At 44.7% G+C, this 19,570-nt stretch overlaps 1 protein-coding gene and 1 long non-coding RNA gene across 7 annotated transcripts in view; one reads left to right on the top strand and one right to left on the bottom strand.

Annotated features, from left to right (window-relative positions):
- The window catches only part of Palm2akap2 (PALM2 and AKAP2 fusion), a 460,662-nt gene that overhangs the window by 282,221 nt on the left and 158,871 nt on the right, over positions 1–19,570 (top strand). The gene's annotated exons all lie outside the window — the stretch shown is intronic.
- The window catches only part of LOC115030842 (uncharacterized), a 42,253-nt gene continuing 30,283 nt past the window's right edge, over positions 7,601–19,570 (bottom strand). Inside the window, exons 2-4 of the long non-coding RNA XR_003836402.1 lie at positions 17,795–18,010; positions 14,218–14,336; positions 7,601–7,886 (exon numbers count right to left, since the gene is read on the bottom strand). This is a non-coding gene — a long non-coding RNA (uncharacterized LOC115030842). The remainder of the gene's footprint in view (positions 7,887–14,217; positions 14,337–17,794; positions 18,011–19,570) is intronic.

The following is a 19,570-nucleotide window of genomic DNA, read 5'->3' as shown; positions in this document are numbered from 1 at the left end:
TTTTTTGACAGTTACAATGGCCAGGTCTAGTCCTTTTTATATCTAAAAGTTCTTGAATATTCTTGACATTTTTTTTTTATTTTAACTAAACTTAGGGGATTCATTTTTAACCTTTTGCCCATAATTATATCCTTTTCCTTATGTAACAACAAAAACCAAATTGCTTCTAAGATGACTGGCTGCGTGGTGATTAACACTGACAGTGTTGAGGAGAGGGCAGAAAAACTCCCTTCTGTATTGAGATCTTATAACAAGGCAACTGCATATAGAGCGCTCCCCAGGGATACAGTATCATCTCGGGGACAGAACTCTGGAGCCCAACTCCCCAACTCCTTCACTGCCAGAAGAATTCTCTTTCCAGGTCCCACAGAACACTCTTGAAAACTATAGGTCACTTAACGTCAGAACCAATAGGTATCAGAAAAACAGAGGCTAGAGTAAAGAGATAGAGGGAAAATACTGAGACACTTGCCTTGTTCCACTGGAAACACAGATGAAGGTAGACAGAACAGGCACTGGGGACATTTTTGGTTATGTTGTTCTTACTTAAAACTTACACAGTGGGTTACCTCTCTCGTGGCTGGGAGGCACTGGAAGCTTGCCCTTCCTGGCAGACACACCCTCCCCCCTGCAGCAGCATCTTACAGTTCAAACCCTTTCAGGGTGAACAGTTTCATATTGTATTTTTTAATATTCACATTTATAACTGATTCTGTAAATTCTCAGCATCTTAAAGAGATAGGTTTCAAACCTTTATAAATACGCAATTGTTTGAAAGCTCCCTGATCTCTTAATCAAGGGGTATTGATTAAGACAGACCTGGAAAGCGGTCTTTGTTCTACTGGGTTAGTAAAACACTGCAGGGGCTTTGGAGTTATTGGTACATGTAAAACATCTCAAACTAATGAGAAAAATGGGGTCGTAGGTCTTGCTGGCAGTTCACCTTCACATGCTAGCCTTTTTAGGACTTGCCAGGAAAACCTGCCTGCATCTTCTAGGGAAAAATCCAAAATCCCTCATTAGAAGAGTAATAAATTTTTTATGGCTTCAGCAAACTTCTTAAGTCCACTTCACTAAAATTCCAAATGCTGAGTGTTTACATGTAGAGAGGTATAAAGACTACATCCTGAAATGTTTTTAAAGAAAATTTCACCAGTGATCCTCCGAGCAGCTCTTCCGAACATTTTTACCTAACTCGAGGCCTCTGTATCCCTTCCCTACTCCAGTCTAACACCAGAAAGCCAGAACTGCCACCAAAAGGCCGAGCTATCAATGTGAAAATAGGTAACAGAGGGACCACAGACTTTGTCCATCACACATCTGGACAGCCTTAACTTTTGTAACAATAACAATGGTGATGACCGTGATGATAACAGTAACTTTCACTGTCTTCTCTTACCAGGCAGGGGGACACAATGTTTCCTGATGTTCTCATATGACTTTTTTACATATTGTGACTATTTCTAAGTTTCTACCGGCTGAGGTGTGAATGGTCATTTCTTCCCCTACTGCCTCCAGCTGGTCACCTGGGACTTTTTTTTTCCCAAGTAACTGCATTTTGGGGGTTGTTTGTTTGTTTGTTTTAATCAAAATAAAAGCACCTCTCACCAACCATGAAATTCTCCCTTGGCTCCTCGCAACTCCTTCTGACTTGAAAGAACAGAATCCCAGAAAGAAAAGACATACAGGGTTGTTTTCTTTTCCTTTTCTTATGTGGCTGATGTACTGTATAGCGTCTATGTTTACAGACTATTTCTGCCTTGTGATGTCAGCACAGTGAATGGCAGAGAAAGGGTTCTGATGTGCCATTGGATAGTTTGCCTTAGCACTGAATGCTTCTGTTTTCCTTTTCTGTCTTGTCTCAAACAAACAAACAAACAAACAAACAAACAAACAGAAATAGAAGGTTGTAATCGAAAGCTGTGTTAACACAACATTCTCTTCCTCACTCTAACCCAGAGCTGTGAATTCCATCCCAGGAGCTTCAGGCAGAACTTGCAGGTGTGCAGAGGGGTTAATGTAGGCAGAGCCTGGGCCTTAATTCTGCCCTTCTACTAACTGAATGTGTTTCTGGTGCCCATCTGAGCCTGCAGAATCACTCTGACATTCCAGGCGCAGGATGCAGGGAGTGCATGACTTCTTACAGTGACTTCCTCACTGTGCTGCCTGCCGCAAGCAAATTTGTTAGGCCCCCTACCTGGGTCCAGGAGCACAGTTGTAAGCACAATTGGACTAGCTTGAAAAGGCAAGAAATATAGACTTCTATGGGGCCACCCCTGAAAGCCTGTATTTACTGTAGTCTAAAATGAGTCTCATGGTATAGGTGGGGGTAAGGAGTCACTATAGAAATGGAATATTTTACATTTATGTATTTTTTTAGAGAATAATATTTTTATAGTGAGATCTCTATGCATTATGGAGCTTGAGTTTGAAAACACCCTCGATTGACTGAGTTATTTCTTCATTCCCTTATGGTTTCTTTCTGGTGATTTCTATAGCACTAACCCAGATATTGTGACTCAGCCTTATACTGCCTCTGTGTCAAATCCAACGTTTTCAACAGATGCATGCTGTAATATTAAAGCTTTCTGTGCTTGGCCCATTAGATTGTATTAGTTTGATGGCCCTTCGGACCATTCCTTCAATAATCTGTAACTGTCTTTGGGAAGGACATGGCATTTTTCCATGCAAGAGAAATCTAGTTGATCAGAGTCCAACTCTTTCACACACTCAAGAAGTGATTGCTGGGTTTATGGTACATCTACATATATGCTATAAAATATATGAAATGATTAATTCAAAGTATATAAACATCTACACTGTCAGGGGTGTCCAACCTTCTGACATTGTAACATGATGTCATATAAAACATTGTGGGCATTCACTCTCTGGAATGCATTCAGTATATTAGCTGCAGGTTGGACATGCCTGATCTATAGTCTATACAGAAATACAGACAATGTCAAACTCACCTCATTGGTCTTCTATCCTTGCTGAGGTTGTGCTGTGAATTCAGAGGTTGGTAGAAACAGAAAGAATTTTATCTTTAACCATAAATGGGACTGTGAATTTGTAGTTCTTGAGTCTTTTACCCAATTTTATGCCAAATCTATGACTCCCTATCCCTGCCCATCCCTGTATCCAGTTGACTGAATGTTTCAAACCTCCAAGTCTTCACACCATTGCTGTTTAGCTCCCTTCCCAGACAGCATCCTTCCCCAAGAGACCACATCCTTTCCCAGCAAGGCAAGGTCATAAACACTTTTTTTTCTATTTCAATAAAAATAACCCCCCATAGTTCCCAAACAAATAATTTTAAAATCTCCATCACTGGAATCCACCTCCCCCACCCCACCCCCCACTCTTCCAACAAACCCAACTTAAGCCCATGTGTGAACCTCGCTGCCAAGGAGACAGCTGCAAAATAAAATAAAAAATAAAAAAACGAAAAGAACTATGCAATTGCTCGAAGGTGCTGAGGGAGAGCCAGTTACTCTTGTTACCAAGGAAACCTCCTGGCTTCCCAATTGGGTGGGCAGGACAACATCACTGGGCTTGCAGTGACAGGTCTCTATATAAAGAGGTCAGAAGTCACCAGGCACTGTCTGATCTGAGCCGTTCTGCGTGTAGCTCCACTGAATTCCATGATATGCTATTGGGACAAGCAGGAAGAAATGTTTTGTCTTTTGCAGGGTTCTGGAATATTCTTTCTTCCTTTCAAACTCCTGGATTAGGAGAGGCAAAAAAAAAAAAAATCTTAACAAGGGTTCCAGAAAATGTTGTGTCTGATGCAGCTTTTCAGTTGAATGTAGGTTGTTGGTAGGATTTTCAGCTTTACAGCTCACTCGGGGTGAGTGGCACCTCTGTATATACACCCATTTGTGGTTGGTCAGTGGGGAGGGGGGCTGGGAGCCTGTTGTGCTTACTCTGAATTAGACTTGCTGAGGCTAGCTGCTGTACTTTGTAACCTGAAGTGTACTTTGACTGTTCTGTTTCCTTCAGATGAAAACAAAACAAAAACCAATTTCAAAAAAAAAAAAGAAAAAGAAAAAAAAATCACTGCCAGCCAGCGACATCTGATGCTGTACGCGTAGCTTCTCTTTTCCTCTGTACCAGTATTAATAGACAATAAACTGCCTTCTCACTGCACCTACTGCTAAGTGTCTGTGCCCTGATTCTTTCCGCTTCTCACTCGCTCTAAGTGAACTCCTGACCATGTTGGAGGTGCCCCCTAGCTACTCCCTGAACCTAACAGGAATCCAGTCTCCCCCACACTATGCATCGTTCCAGAAATCAGCTGGGTACGCCTATGAACGATAGGACAGCTCAGTTCCCGCTATGGAACACAGAATCCCAGGTGAGACTATCAATCATCAATCTAAAGAGTGTTCCAGGTGATTCTGATCCATGGATTATGTGGCCCACAGGATTGGGTGTCCCTTGGTCCCTGCCTGTCCTAGTGGATTTCCATACTAACCGATTAAATCTCTCAGCATTCTTCTCTCTGGCTTTCTTTTTGCAGATCTCTTTCCACACCTGTCTTGTGGGTCTTATTTTCTCTCTTTCTTGCAAGTCTCAGCAGTGGCTCAGGCAGTGATGAGTAAACTCTGGGCTCCCCTTATGTTAATAGATTTCATTCAGTAGCTCACTACAGAGGTTGCTTGTCTCTCTTGTTCACCGCTGTATTGACCTTACCCAGGACGGGACAGGTGAACTTGCTCGCTCTATATGTTATTGGATAGAAAGTATTTTTTGGTTGTGTGAACCAAACAGTCTTGTCAGAATTACTCATCTCAGCTCTCCACAACTTACAAACAAGAGGGTGGCTGGATTTTAATTAGATGACTGACAAAACACATTTAGGCCCAGTCTGGCCTGTTGACTTGTAGTTTGTCATCTTGTGGCCTAGGACAGGACCTGTGTTACATAATAGGTATTCAATAAAAAATTATTTCTGGCATGAAAGAATCAATAAAGAATAATATGACACCACCTGTGGATGTGTCACAGAGAATCATGTTCTTGGAGGACAGAGTAGATATTAAATTAGTTGGGGTGTGTATTTTTTTGGGTCTCAAGGTAGATTTGGGGAGATGTCTTTATGCTTGGAAGGTATGGAAGATGAAAATATAAATGGTGTCTTGTAGATTTTCCAATTGCCAGATGGGAACTGATAAGAATTTCAGGCAATACAAAGTGGAGGAAATACAAAGACATCTTATCCCTATCAAATGTGCTATCGGTGCAGCAATGCCTGGTTCCTATGTATCTACATATTTAGCCCAAGTATTTAGAGACTCGTGTTTTGTCTGATCCAGGACATACTGTAGGTAGCAAGGCTCTTGTACATTATTTCCTCGATAATAAGAATATTATAATATAGAACATGTTGGCTTAGACCACAACCATGACCATGCATTATAATTCATGAGCCATGACTCTAGGGCATTCCAAAAAAATAGAAAGCTGTATGAAAAGCTGAGAGCTAACCTCCACCCACGATTGCAAAGAGGGAACTTAGACTCATGTAGAGCATGTGTAAGGCAGGAGCTAATGATAGATACTAATTTGCTTGTGACAAGTGTCTGTCCCATCCCCCAGCAGAGGCTCTGTTCCTCCCTAACATAAAGAATATAAACCGTTCGTTTCAGGATTGATTAGCCCCAAGAGGAAGCTACTTAGCTCTTCCTCAAGTCTATGACTGCTTTTGTGATGTGTGAATTGCCTGAAATTGTCACTTTGTCGATAAGTAATGTTGACCATAGCAATTCCAAATAGCACAACTCAGCCTTTCTATTCTGGGGGTTTCCCACTATCAAGGGCAATCCAGGCGAAGTGTAACTGTAGCAGGGGACCTTCAGAGGTTAACGGGGCGTTCCCCTTGGGAGAGTGAGCCCTGTGGGGCTGACATCACTGCTGTTAAGGTATTATAAGGAACCTCCCCACATAGCAGAGCAAAACACTGATTGGGAGTTCTAGGTGACAAATGCCACATCCAGCCCTCTACTTCTTACAACAGAAGGCTCTCTGCCATGGAACTGGTGTAAGGATTGTTATGGGATTGGATGCAGAAAGATTGGGAAAACAGGGTCATTCTTTCAAGACAAGACAAAATGGCACCAGTTAGTTGGACCCTTGAACACTCAAGGAAATGGTCAGTTATAACAGTGCCCTCTGTAGGCTGGGAGGTGTCTCTGCAACACTTCCTTACCTAAAGAGAAACAGGATAACATCAAATTACTCTTACTCCTTAGAAGTCGGGTTGCAAAGTTCACCTGCATTGGAGTTTAAATGTAACTGCTCCCCTGCTTTTACTTTGTACTCCTTTATTGTGTTTCTTGCAAGGCAGTGATATTTCTTAATGCTCATGTCTTTGTCTGACTGACAGTTAGAATCAGCATCAAAGACTGGCAGCCTGGAGAATTGGTGAAGCGTTGACTGGCTTGTCATCAAAACGTGACCCAGTCCAGGGTTTGTTTCAGTTTTAACCAAAGGCTACTCAAATGTAAAAGTGATGATAATATTTCCAATTTTCCTTTTCATGACCGCCTCGTGGGGTACTGAAAACACGAGGCACAGATGCGTATACTTTGTGGATGTTTTATTATGTTCATTTATTTATTTACTTGGGCGGGGGTGGGTACACAGTCAGTTCTCTCCTTCTCCCACTTGGGTCTTGGGGATTGAACTTGGGTCCTTAGGCTTGGCAGCAGGCACCTTTACCTGCGGAAACATTTCTTCAGCCACTGAACTATTCTTTTCAGAGCCGAGTCCTTTGGTGGGTCAGATGGAGGACATCCTCAGGGTGAGGACCATTCTGCAGTCAATATGAACTGTCTATAGGTAAAGAGCTAATGTCACACAAGGGAACAAGATATTTCGCTTTCCCCGAAATGCTAATGTCCATCTCCAAGAGCGGATACACCCCTACTTAGTGTCCCCCAACCTGCCCCCAAAATTTGGCACTTTGGGCTATCATGTCAATTATGTTTACCTTGTGCACATGCCAGCGCATGTGTGGTATTGTTTTATAGTTCAGTCCATATAAACTTACTCAAGGGTTAATTTTAGTACACTATCTTAAATAGTTCACATGCCATAAAAGGAACTCAAAATAAATTTAAACGAACATTGGTAATTTCCAGATGACTGTAGTAAATGAAGTCACCTGAGAGCCGATGTTGTGTTAAAAAGAAAAAGGAGGGAAATACAGTAGAAAATATGGTCATAATTATTGCTCTGTCTCTACCATCATCAGACAAAAGAGAGTCAAGACATCCACTGTCCCCTTGGCACACGTGTCAGTGTTCCATAATGCCAGCCACCTGCCTAAAATCCAAGGGGACACTTCTTGCCTGCTTAGACTTTTAAAAAGTAAAGGCCAAATTCCTCATTGCAAAGATCAGAGTGAGAAATACCAAATAACTTGCTCAAAGCGGCAGGAAGAACAGAGACAGCTGAGGTTCTAGCACAACTTAGAGTGATTTCATGTTCTGCCTGCTGAGCCAGGCGCCTGTCAGTCATGCTGGTTCTTTCTTAACAAATAAGTTGAGCACATCAGCAGCGCGCTCAGATGCTCCAGCAAGATCTGGACTGCTGAAGCAAATAACAGTAACATCTGTTCAGCCACAGAGTCATCTCAGGCATAAGCACTTTTTTACCCGCAGAATCCAAGTTGATTGTCTCCTGCTGTTACTTGAATCAAATGGATGGCCAGATGTAAGTTTTCAGAGAGTAGAGGAAGTGGGGGTGGGGCAGAAAGCACGCCTGTGGGGCCTCTCTGGGATCCATGGTTCCATGGTAAAAAAATGTTCACCTTCTTCTGGGTGTCTTCTCCCTGGGGCAAGCTCAGAGAACTCTTGAAGAGAGTGTGAACTGCCACCTGGCTGATCACAAGAAAAGGGGAAGCTGAGTGGAAAAGGCAGCACTTCTTACTTAGTTGTCTCTGTCCTCTCCCTTCCCCTCCCCTCCCCTCCCCTCCCCTCCCCTCCCCTCCCCTCCCCTCCCCTCCCCTCTCTCCCCTCTGTCGTTTACTATCTCTAACAAATGCATCCATTTTCCACCTGAGACCCAGCCTCTCCTATCTTAGTTTACTTTCTGTGGCTATAACAAAATGCTCAAGACTGGATACTTTGCAAAGAACAGAAACGGATTTAGTTTACAGTCTGGAAGCTAGAAATTCCATGGCTGCCAGAACTAATGCTGTCATAATATGACAGGAGTCAAAAGGACATGCAGGTACACCCAGAGAGACAAATGAGGTGGCCATCCTCTTCCTGGATAACAGCCTTGCTCTCTAACAAATACAGTCCCTGGGGAGCAAGAACACATTTCTTTGAGAAAAGACTTGATCCATCTTCACCTCCTGACCAATCACATCTTAAAGGTCCTGCCTCCAAATCCACTACAGTGGCCCTCAGCTCTCAGGGACCATCATCTAGAGGGTGATCACTTTAAAGAGTTGGAGAATTCTCCCAGGAAGTACCATGCCCTGGAAATCTGTTTTGGGATTTTTTTTTTCTTCTTGCTTTTGATGTAGCAGAAAGTGTAAACTTTTTAAAAAATCAATAATAATGAGGGCCCCATCCCAACATTCCTGGTTTAATTGGTGTGTGGGGCAGCCTGAATCATTGACTATATATTATATTATGTATTGTGATATTAATTTATTAAGCTTATTAAGGTAAGTCTGCCTGGTATGCCTGGTATCTGGTACTGGAAACAACACCTAGAAATGTGTGGGCTAGGCAGAAATATTCCAGGTTCAGTCCTTTCTGCTCTCCCAGTAAAGGGAAGGTGTGGGCTTAGGCTTTGGGAATGAAGTAAAGTCCAAAGCAGAGCATTAGCCAGTCGGGCACCCTCGGGTAATTGATTTCAGCTCAGCAAGCCTGTTTCTCATTTGTAATATGGAAACAGTACCTACATTGCCAGACTTCTGTTAAGAGTATTTTATGTAAGGTGTGGTGGCGCATTCATGGGACAACCTTCCAGACAGGAGGAGGGATTGCAGCCTGAGCTTGGACTATCTTCAGTAGTCTGCTGGGGGTGGACCCAAGGACTCTGAAGGGACTGAGGAAGTGGCTGGAGGCCAGGCTATGGATGCAAGTTCAAGGGCAGACCCGGGACATACTGAGTAGACCTACAGAAGGTCTTGGTTCGGTTTGGTTTTCCTTTGCACCAGTAACCATCCATTCCCATATTTTTATCTTCTCTTGAAAAATTAGATCTAACCAGGCGAGACCCACATGCCCAGGGGGCAGGCATTTGTTGACTGCTGGCTGGACTACAGGAAATGTCTCTCAAAACAACAAAAACAATGCAACAACAATAACAATAACAATATTATTATAAGGAAGAATTTGAGTAGATTACTTGTATATTGTTCATTGCAGTATTCTTCCAAATAGTCAAAAGATGACCAAAAAAAACCCCTCTCTTATTCATCAACAGATAGCTATAACTAAGAATGCATATCCACACAGTGAAATATTGTCCAGACTGGATGCAGGACAGCCTAAGCCTGGAGACAGGTCCCTCACAGAGATACCGCCACTGTTTGTTGCTTGTGAACTTGCAAGAGCTTGTGTGGGGAATGCAGCTGTCCGTCCTCAGTTTTCTCGTTCTTAATATGTGGCGTGATAGCGTCTCTCTTTAGGCTGCCAGGGAGGTTAAATGAGTTATATTTGAAAAGAACTTAGCATAGTGTCTGTGAATGTTAATATTAATTGCCAAGCCTGACTGAATCTAGAGTTGCCTGAGAAATGGGCCTCTCGGGTCATGTATGTGGGGGATGACAATAACTGATGTGGCAGGAGTGATGTTGACTATGGGCAAGACCATTCCCTGAGCAGAGGATTCTCAGTGGTATAAATGGAGGCAGCCATCAGAACACGACCATGTATTGCTCCCACTGCTTGGCTGTGGATGTCGTAGGACCAGATCTTCTAGCTCTGATCACACTAGCTTCCCCTCCACAGTGGAGCAGACCTCTCTCCCTTAAATTGCTTTTGTGGAAGAATTTTGTCATAGCAACAGGAAGACAAATTAAGACAATGTTCAACCCAGAAGCTATGCTTGCTGTTTTCAATCTGTTAAATCTGGGGGTGGGGAGCAAGGCTGGTATGCTGATACGCATTACCTTATTTTGTGTGTTTGTATTATTTTTATTTTTTTATTTTATTTATGTGTTTATTATATGTGTGTTTGTGTGTATGTATGTGTATGCGTGTGTGTATATAGATATAGATATAGATATAGATATAGATATAGATATAGATATAGATATAGATATAGATATAGATATAGATATAGATATAGATATAGATATAGATATCTTGACTGCAAGTGCATCTGTGCACCGTGTACATGCCTTCGCAGGCCAGAAGAGGGAGTCAGATCTCCTGAACAGAAGTTGAGCTGCCTTGTGGGGCTGAGAATGGAAGAGCAGGCAGTTTTCTTAACATCTGGGCTGTTTCTCCAGCCCTGAATTGAGAGATAGAGATAGAGATAGAGATAGAGATAGAGATAGAGATAGAGATAGAGATAGAGATAGAGATAGAGATAGAGAGAGAGAGAGAGAGAGAGAGAGAGAGAGAGAGAGAGAGAGAAGAGAAGAGAAGAGAAGAGAAGAGAAGAGAAGAGAAGAGAAGAGAAGAGAAGAGAAGAGAAGAGAAGGAAAATAAGATGGGGGCAGTATATATTCCCAAATGGTCAGTACTTCTCAAACTTTGATCACTATGGGAAGTATTTGGGATTCTTGTTCAAACGAAGGATCTGGGTGGACTGGTCCCAGGTAGGTTGAAAGTCTGTAGCTCTCACAGCCTTCCAGGAGGCCTAAGACTGCTTGGCCATTGGCCCAGGCTCAAGCAGTAAAGGCACTGGGACCTAGTGCTGTTATCTGTTATCTTGGGCTATAGTGCAAATTGCCCACACATGGTGACTTAAAGCACACACAGTTGCAATCTGCTCTCTGTGCCTGTGAGTTCCTCAGCTATGGATACCATCACCCAAGTTGGACTGAAAATACCTGGGAGGAAATGCATCTGTCCTGAGTGCGGAGCGATGACTTTTGCTCATCACTCCCTAAAGACTAACCACTATACGCATAGCATGAAAGTCATGCACGTAGCATGTCATAGTGATCGCACTGTATAAAGTATACAGGAGGATGTGTGGAGGTTATATGCAAACTCCATGCTATGTATAGGAGGGATTTGAGTCTCAGTGAATTCGGTACCCTCAGGGCATCCTGGAGCTGCCATGTGGGTCCTAGGAATGCCCTGTGGGTGCTGAGGACTGCTCCTGCTTGTCAGCATGGCTATTCTGACATCACTCACAGTCTCTATACAGCTAATGCTCGGGATCTCTCCCAAGATATATTCTCAGTAGCTGAGCGTATAACACTGTAAAGGCTTCACTACTCTCAGGTCTGGCTGTCCCGTGGAACCTCAGATAGGGCTGTCAGTTACAACACTTACCTACCTACTCCACCCACAGCATCCTCATGTGGCAAGGGGCTGTTTGTGGCTCAACAGCTGGGTTCCAGGAGAAGCTTTCCAGGGAGAAAGCCAAGCTTGAAGCCTTATCTAGCCTCTCACCCGCATCTTTCTGTCTCTTCTTCATGCTCTGAGGCCGTCCTCAGGGCCACCCACGGGCAAGGGTAAAACATCTAGATGCTTTACTGAAGAAAGAAGTATTAAAAACAAACTAACAAACAAAAAAGTAGAAGACTCTTCAAGCCCCTTAAAAGGGGCTTGAGAAAGCTGTAACAGGGACAAAAAGCTATGGACTCCTCTACTAGACTTATATTTAAGTGTGTGGCTTGAGATGTTACAGAAGTCAAGTGGATCTTTGCTTCAATATGCTGTATGAATATCTGGGTACTGATGGTCCCTACTAGATGAGATGGACTTTTCAACTACGGGGGAGGGGGGGCAGCGGCCTGCTCGGGGGGGGGGGGGCTCTTTCTCTTCAGGAAGCTCTGTGCCCAGCACAGTGCTTGGTACACAAAATGGACCCAATAAATATTTGTTGTGTGTGTGGGTGGGTGGATGGATGGATGGATGGATGGATGGATGGATGGATGGATGGACGGACGGATGAGAGACTGATGGGTAAGAAAGGTTTAGGTCTGAGAATCTGGAGTCTGATGAAGAAATCTGGAACTCCTCATATCTCCCCAGAACCCGCCTGTTGGGCACTTCTCCCAGGGAACAGGATGATGATAAGTAGAATCGGCCCCCAGAATCCACAAAGCCTTGGCTTTGGGCTTGTTTGGAAGACACCAGAGCAGTCAGGGCCTGTCCTGTCCTGCAGCCTCAGTCCCTTGCAGGATCAGCAGCTATGGGAGGCCTAATAGCCAGGGAAAACCTCTCAGCTTGCAGTAAAGAGAAACTAAAACCAGGAGTTGAAGAGAAAATGAAAATTGATAGTGGCCAGCGTGTGCTGCATCGTCTCCTTGGGTGCAGCTCTCTCTTTTCCTGGTTACGGCCTGACCTGAAGCAACCATAACTCTCAGGGGCTTTCCCTGGGGACTCCAAACCACAGCAGCAGCAAGGAGGGAGGCAGGGATTCCCCAAGACAAAAGTCCCCGCTCTTCTGGATAGTTGTGAGGTCTGATTGCACCTTTCATGGGGTGTAAGGATATCCACCTTTCCCCTACTCCAGCATCTACCAGTCATAACTGGCTCCCAACCCCACAATCAGCACAAAATAATTAGGGAGGGAGCCCTCGGGAGTCTCATGTGATTCTCAGGGCTGACCAAGAAGATGTTTCCTTTGCTTCTTTATTCCCAGTAGTCTGCTGGGAACCAGAAAGGCTGACTTGTCAGGTATAGCGCAAGCCAGCGAGCCATCAATTGTCTATCTTAGGACCTCTTTCAGTGGCATGACACAGTCCTCTGCTTTTCATGGTGTGTCCTAGCTCATGCTGTGGTTTCAGTTCTGTGGAGCATGGCATCAGCAGGGACACGTAAGCTCAGAGAAGACAGTGACAGAAAGCCACCACAGTGCTGTCAAATACAAGGACCTCTGGCCTGACAGTTCTTCCCTGCACACCCTCAGACACCGTGAGCATGCACAAACACAGTATAATTGTGCATAGACAGATATGCACAGATGCGTGTTGTATATGAAGGGGTGCATGAAAGAAACTGCTGAGTGGTTACTCCACTCTTGGGGTAAAGTTTTATTGTGAATAAGATAGAAAATATCTGGAGGAAAAAGCCAGAGCAGAGAGAGAGAGAGAGAGACAGAGAGAGAGACAGAGAGACAGAGACAGAGACAGAAAGAGAGACAGAGAGAGAGAAACAGACTGGACATGGCCAGGGCTAGGGAAGGGAGAGAGTGGGAGGGAATGGTGAAGACAGTGGGATAGTGAGAGATAGAGACTAGAACATAGTGAGAGGAAAGGACTATCAGAGCATACAGAGAGTGCAAGAGAATAGCAAGGGAGGAGCGGTCCTGTTTATAAGGAGGAGGAAGAGCTGGGAAGAGGAAAGGTCTAGGATGCTAGCATGAACTTTGAAATGTATAACAGGTACGTATAGTATTGAAGGAGTGGAGGCCAGCTTTGATATGCTGATGGGCACTTAGGTGGCCATAGGTGGCTTCAGCCAGAGATAGGGGAACTGGCTTCACAAGTTCCTGAGGAATGCTGACTTTTATCTACCCACCAGAAATCCTCCTATCACCTATCACTGAGGTTGATCTCATCTCTTACTCTATGGGCAGCCTGTGAGACCGAACACATGTGTGCACATGTGTATTCACAAGGGCACGTTCAGGCTCCCCTTGAGAAGGCCTTACTTAAGATGAGACACTCCAGCTGATAACTAGAAATGAAGAAGGCTGTCAAGCCAGGAATATTCCAGACTAAAGGAGCAAAGACTCTACACCCCCACACCTGGTGGTCTAGGCCAAAGGAATCCACTCATGTCCACTCATGTCTGTTGTTTTGCCTCTGGGACAGGGACTACACTCTCCTCTGTCCTGCCTTCCACTGCCTTTCTCCGTCACCCTGACTCCTAAATATTAGCCACAGAGGGTAACAGGTATTCATTTTAGTCCATACACCACGGACAAGAAACACCAAGTTTTCTAGTCTTGCAAACAGTTTGGTCTCAGTGGTTTTTTTTTTTTTTTTTTTTTTTTTTTTTTGAGATTCCCTCCAACCCAGGGTTCGCAAAGGAAGGTGCCATGCTTTTCCTGAGGGCCTACCTCCAGTGGTCCTCTGCAATGCCATGGTCCTGGCCCTTCACAGGCTCTTCAAGACTGAAGTCTGGGTATGTGTAGAGTCTGTCTGAATTAGCAAGTGTCTACTCACATAGACTCAACGCCTTAGGCAAAGAGAAAACACGAATTGATTCTGAGAGTCCCCTTAAACAGGAAGTTCCAATAACCAGATGTGGAGGCACAAGCCTGCAATTCCAGCTCTCTGGAGGGCTGAGTCAGGAGGCTTGCAATAAGCTCCAGGCCAGCCTGGGCTATACAGAAAGTTCCAGGCCAGCCGGAGCTATATATAGCTCAAAACAAAGATAAACAAATCAAAACTTTGGAAGGGCAGGGATTTTTTATTTGATGATCTTGCCCTAAGTGTCCAGAACCATTGTGGACCTTGGATGATGCTTCCTAAGTAACTTAAGCAGCGAATGGCTCTGTTTCATTGTCTGCACTTGGATTTCAAACTTTTGCTTTGTCTCCTTAGCTATGCTTGTTTCAGGTTTATTCTTAACTCTTCTTTGCAAAGAAGGGAGATCCCCCTTGCTGTCTGGACTAATGTCCTACTCATCCATGGGAAACTGTTTTCCAAGCCTCGGGCTGCTTGGGGATGTTGTCTCTAAGTTCCACACGCATCCTAGAAAGATTTGAACTTCCTCCCAGATCTCACCTTTTCTGGGCAGAGATAAGCCTTATTGTTGCTGCTGTTACTGCTTTGAGAAAAGATCTCACAGTGCCCAGGCTGGTGGAGAACTCAGCCTCCCCCAAGTGCTGGATTAAGATAATATTTGTTATAGAAGTGTGTGGGTTTATAATCCCAGCACTCTGAAGATAGGAACATTAGGAGTTTAAGGTCATCATCTGCTACATAATGAGTTGAGACCAGCCTGGGCTACATGTAACCCTGTATCAAAGCAAATCGTGTGTGTGTGTGAGTATGTGTGTGTGTGTGTATGTGTGTGTGTGTCTAGATTATAAGGGTAAAACAAGATCATGTTAGGCTGGGATTTACCTGCTGTAAATTTGGGTTTCAACCCAGGCTTCCCGGTGTATGACTCACTGTATAATCCCCGCTCCAGCCTGGACCATCTCCCTTGTCCTGAACGTCCTGTTCCTCTAAAATGTTCTCCACCGTGCCTGCCTACAGAAAAATTACTCATCGCTCTGGGCCAGGGCTAACACAGCCTGCTCTCACCCTTGCCAGAGTTCATATCTCCTTCACATCCACTAACTCTCTCTTTTCTATTCCCATAAGAAAAGTCTTGTCATCTGTCCAGCTCAGTGTTCACAGGTCTGTCCTTTGGCTAAGGGTAACTTGCTTTAGGACGAGGAGGCCACCCCGTGAAAGCTCATGACCACCACCTGTGCTTGCTTATTGCATGGCCTCACATGCAAACAAACAAAAATGTTCACTGGGTACCTGTTGGTGAAGAAAAATAAGGCTGTGCCAGTTTTCCAAGTGCCCACTGCCTCTTCTCACTCCTTAGTCTAGGGCAGTCAGTCCTTGGGCAATGTGATGTGTGAAGAACAGAGACCTTGGTCTAGGGGTTTATGCAAGCAGAGGCTGAATATCACTCAGTCTACAACAAGCAGAAGGGACTGTGGCCATGAATGAGCATGGGGGCACCCTAACATGGAGAAAAGGTCGCTTTTTCAAAGGCTGGGGCCTCTGCTTCCAGTCCAGATGTCACTGCCAGCTGTGTGAGCTGTGGCCTGTGGGGAGCTTGTCCCTTCCCAAAGCCCGGCTACTTCACCTATTTTAGAAGAGCAATGCCACCCCCTTCCTTACCCCTTCCACCAGGTGTGTGTGTGGTGAAGGGGAAGCCACAGCACATGGCCCACCACCATCTACAGGGAGCGACACAGAAGTAAGAGTCCTCACCAGTTCTGGCATGGGATGGAAGCTTGATTCACACAACATTGCCCTGAACCTTGTGTGCTTTGCTGTCCCCCTGCAGTGGTAAGGACAGGACACATGGCACACTGCTCTTAGGGTAATAGCTCTGTAAACACAGACAGTAGGATTCAGTAAATGTAGACTATCGGCTGGAATGAACAATCCAGGAAAGGCATGCTGGGTGGAGTTCCTGAACTCTAAGTGGAACTGGTAAACCCTGCTAGAATGATTCAGCTTTGCCTCCCATCAAAAACAATTCCCAGGGGTAGTGAGATAGCTGATGGGTAAAGGTGCTTGCTACCAAATAGGAGGACCTGGGCTTGATCCCTGGGACCCAGGTAGTGGAAGGAGAGAAATATACTCCTGAAGGTTGCCCTCTGACCTGCACACCCTTGCAGTGCATAGCATGTGCACACACACACACACACACACACACACACACAAATAAATAAATAAATAAAAATATTTGAAATGGCAATTTTACGCCATCAAATGCAGCCTGAATTTGCTGCAATGATTGAAGTGACTGAGTATCACACTGCAGAAGCAGAAGTATGGGAGTGGTTGGTGTGAGAGAGGCTTCAGGATTGCCCATGCATCCTGAAGAGTTTATTCAAACCCTATGTGGTGGCATGCCCTTTGTATCAGCAGCTTTCTCTCTAGGCTCTGGGGTTGTAATGTGTAGCCCAGCAGTGGGGTGTCATTGCTCATAGTTCTTTCATTATTTCTATTTTACTGGCTCTTTGATTTTTATGTAGCCAAGGCTTACCTTGAACTTGCTATGCAGCCAAAAATAGCCTCCCTCTCCCAAGTTCTGGGATTATAGGTATGGCTCACTATACCTTGCTTGTTTCTATTTTATATTTTCTTATAGGTGTAGTTATGGATCCATTCTAGGTAGCTTCATTCTAGGACTCAGGATGGGGAAGGCACCCACATATATGGTGCATGGTCACTGATAGAGGAGTAAAAGGCACCGACAGAGCCACACGTGACTCACACAATTCACACTTGGCTATGCCACCTGTTGTTTATGTTCCCTTGGGCCTGGCGTGGGAGCGATTGGGCAATCCACCCTTCCCATGAAGTAACTCTGAAAGTTTCTTGGCATGGAATGAGCATATATAATTATCTCATGAGGGATGCAGAAAACAATGAGAAGGACAGCGCAGTGCCGCAACGCTGTCATGAGTAGTGTCTAATATTAATCTTCTAATAACCCTATGACATATCTCTGCTTTAGAGTATAGACAATTGAGACTTGGCATGACTAACTAACATGCCCAAAATGTAGCCAGTAATTGGCTCAAGTGTCTGGCTTGAAGCTGGATTTGGTGGCATTTAACCAGCTTTGTGGGCTTGCCTGCAGCTTCTCGAGGACTCATTGTACAGAGATGTTGTCATTGAGCAAACATTTATAAAGCAGTTACTGTGTGCCTGGTGCTGGAAACATGGTGATGTGCAAATAGATATTCTTCCTAAACCTATGAGCATAAAATCAAACCAGAAATGTGAAGCACAAATTGGGTGCAGCACACCCAAAACTCTGTGGTCCTAGCCCTGGTGACGGCATAGACACTGAGAGCCAAAACACTGTAGCATGCGACTCTTGTCAAGGTCCTGCCTGGAGGAGCCAGTGCTGAGAACAGTTCCCCATCTAGAGTTCTAAAGGGCACTCACAGGAAGTCAGTGTCTGTGGGCATGTGCCCAGCCTTCTGTCTACAAGACTTGTCAAACCAGGCCTGTATGTCAGGACCTTCCTTCCTCCTGTGTGCTTCCTTCTGTGGTGTTTGATCCAAGGTCCTGCAGCGTCCCTCCTGGGCTTTAGCTCTGCCTTATGCACAGTCAAAACCATGCACATCACAACACCAAAGACCCAGCAGCCTCCATGTCAATCTAAGAGAGAAAGAGAAACCAGATTTAGTCTGCTTTTGAATCAGCACGGTGACACAGATGGCTTAAAACTGCCAGAATAAGCCTTGATCTCTGTCCTTTTTAATGTCAGGGTGATAAAAAGAAGGGAAGAAATTCCCCTGGTGTGGTTGGCAAAGCGACTGTAATAATAATAAACAACACTTATTTTAGTCATACGGCTCCAGTACCAAAGCATGGGGCTCGACATTAGCCTGACTCTACAGGCAAAGTGATGACATAGTCAGCCGTTGCTTATCAAAAGAGGTGGCTTGTGGGCTGAGAAATAAGCCACTTAGAAAGTAAGACACGTGTCCCACAGCTGAGTCTCTGGCCAGATCCCACATCTGCAGAGAAATGGTTTTGTAAGAGGTGACTCTCCTCTCAGCTTGGTCGAGGTCCACCTACATTTTAGATCATTTTGCAAAGCCAAGTGCTTATGTATATACGTACACACACATACACCTGCATAGCTGTGCATGTTACTCAGTGTCTAGACCCACCCCCACCCCCCAAATTAGAAAAATAGGATGAATATGGAGTGCATGTGAGGAGACTGTCTCACACTTGATTAGGAAGGCCATGACCCACTGTCTTCAAGACTGACCTCAGGGAAGTCAGTGGTTTAATTCTATCCCAACTTAATAGACAGAAACTGGGGGAGCTGGAGATGTTAAGTCCCAGCCTGAGTCCAAAGGTCTTAGGAGATATAGCAACCAGGGCTGGGCGTCTCAGTAGACGCAGACAACACATTAGCCCTTCCTTCAGATGTTTGCTTCATCACACCCTCAACAGATTGGATGGTGCCCGACACCCTGGTGAGGGCAGACCTTTATCCCATCTTCCTATATATCACTAACCCTTTGGGAGCCAGCTTCTCAGATATATCTAGAAACGATGCTTTTACCACCTATCTGGGTATCTCTCAGCCTGGTCCACTTGACAAATAGAGTTAGGCATCACCCGTATGTACACACAAAGTATGTATATGCACAAACGCTCTTCACAGACACACACATCTGAGATTTGATCTGAAAACTACAGATCCAATGCGCTTTGAATTTGGACTCTTTTACAAGTTCTGCTTCTTGGAGCTGGGAAGATGAATCAGTGTGGTGACACTTTGTTTAGATAGCTGAAGTCTGCCAGTCTGATTTCCCTGAATCCTTTCCATTTTAAAGTCAGAGTGATTTAAAAGATGGTCGGGGTGAGGGAGATCCACCAGCGTGGTTTAAAAGGTACACCATAATAACTTTATTTTTTAAATGCATTTTGATTTTAGCCAACACATTTGACTGAGCAGTTAAGAGTATTTGCTGCTCTTCCAGATGAGCCAAGTTCAGTTTCCAGAACTTGACCAGGGATCTCACAGTCAGGCAACTCCAGCTCAAGGAGATCTTATGCCCTCTTTTGGCCTCCACAGGGACAAAGTTCCGTCTTGGGGGAAGGACAGGTAGAGCTCCGTTAATCAGAGAGTTTGCCTAGCAGACATAATACCATGGGCTCAGTCTCTAGCACTGGATCAGCGGGGCATGGTGGTGCATG

The sequence above is a fragment of the Mus caroli genome, unplaced genomic scaffold, assembly GCF_978045245.1.
Source record: "Mus caroli unplaced genomic scaffold, Mus_caroli_1 scaffold_6, whole genome shotgun sequence".
In the NCBI taxonomy this organism is placed as follows: Eukaryota; Metazoa; Chordata; class Mammalia; order Rodentia; family Muridae; genus Mus; species Mus caroli.
Note: the sequence above shows the minus strand (reverse complement) of the source record. Positions and strands in the feature narration are given on the sequence as shown.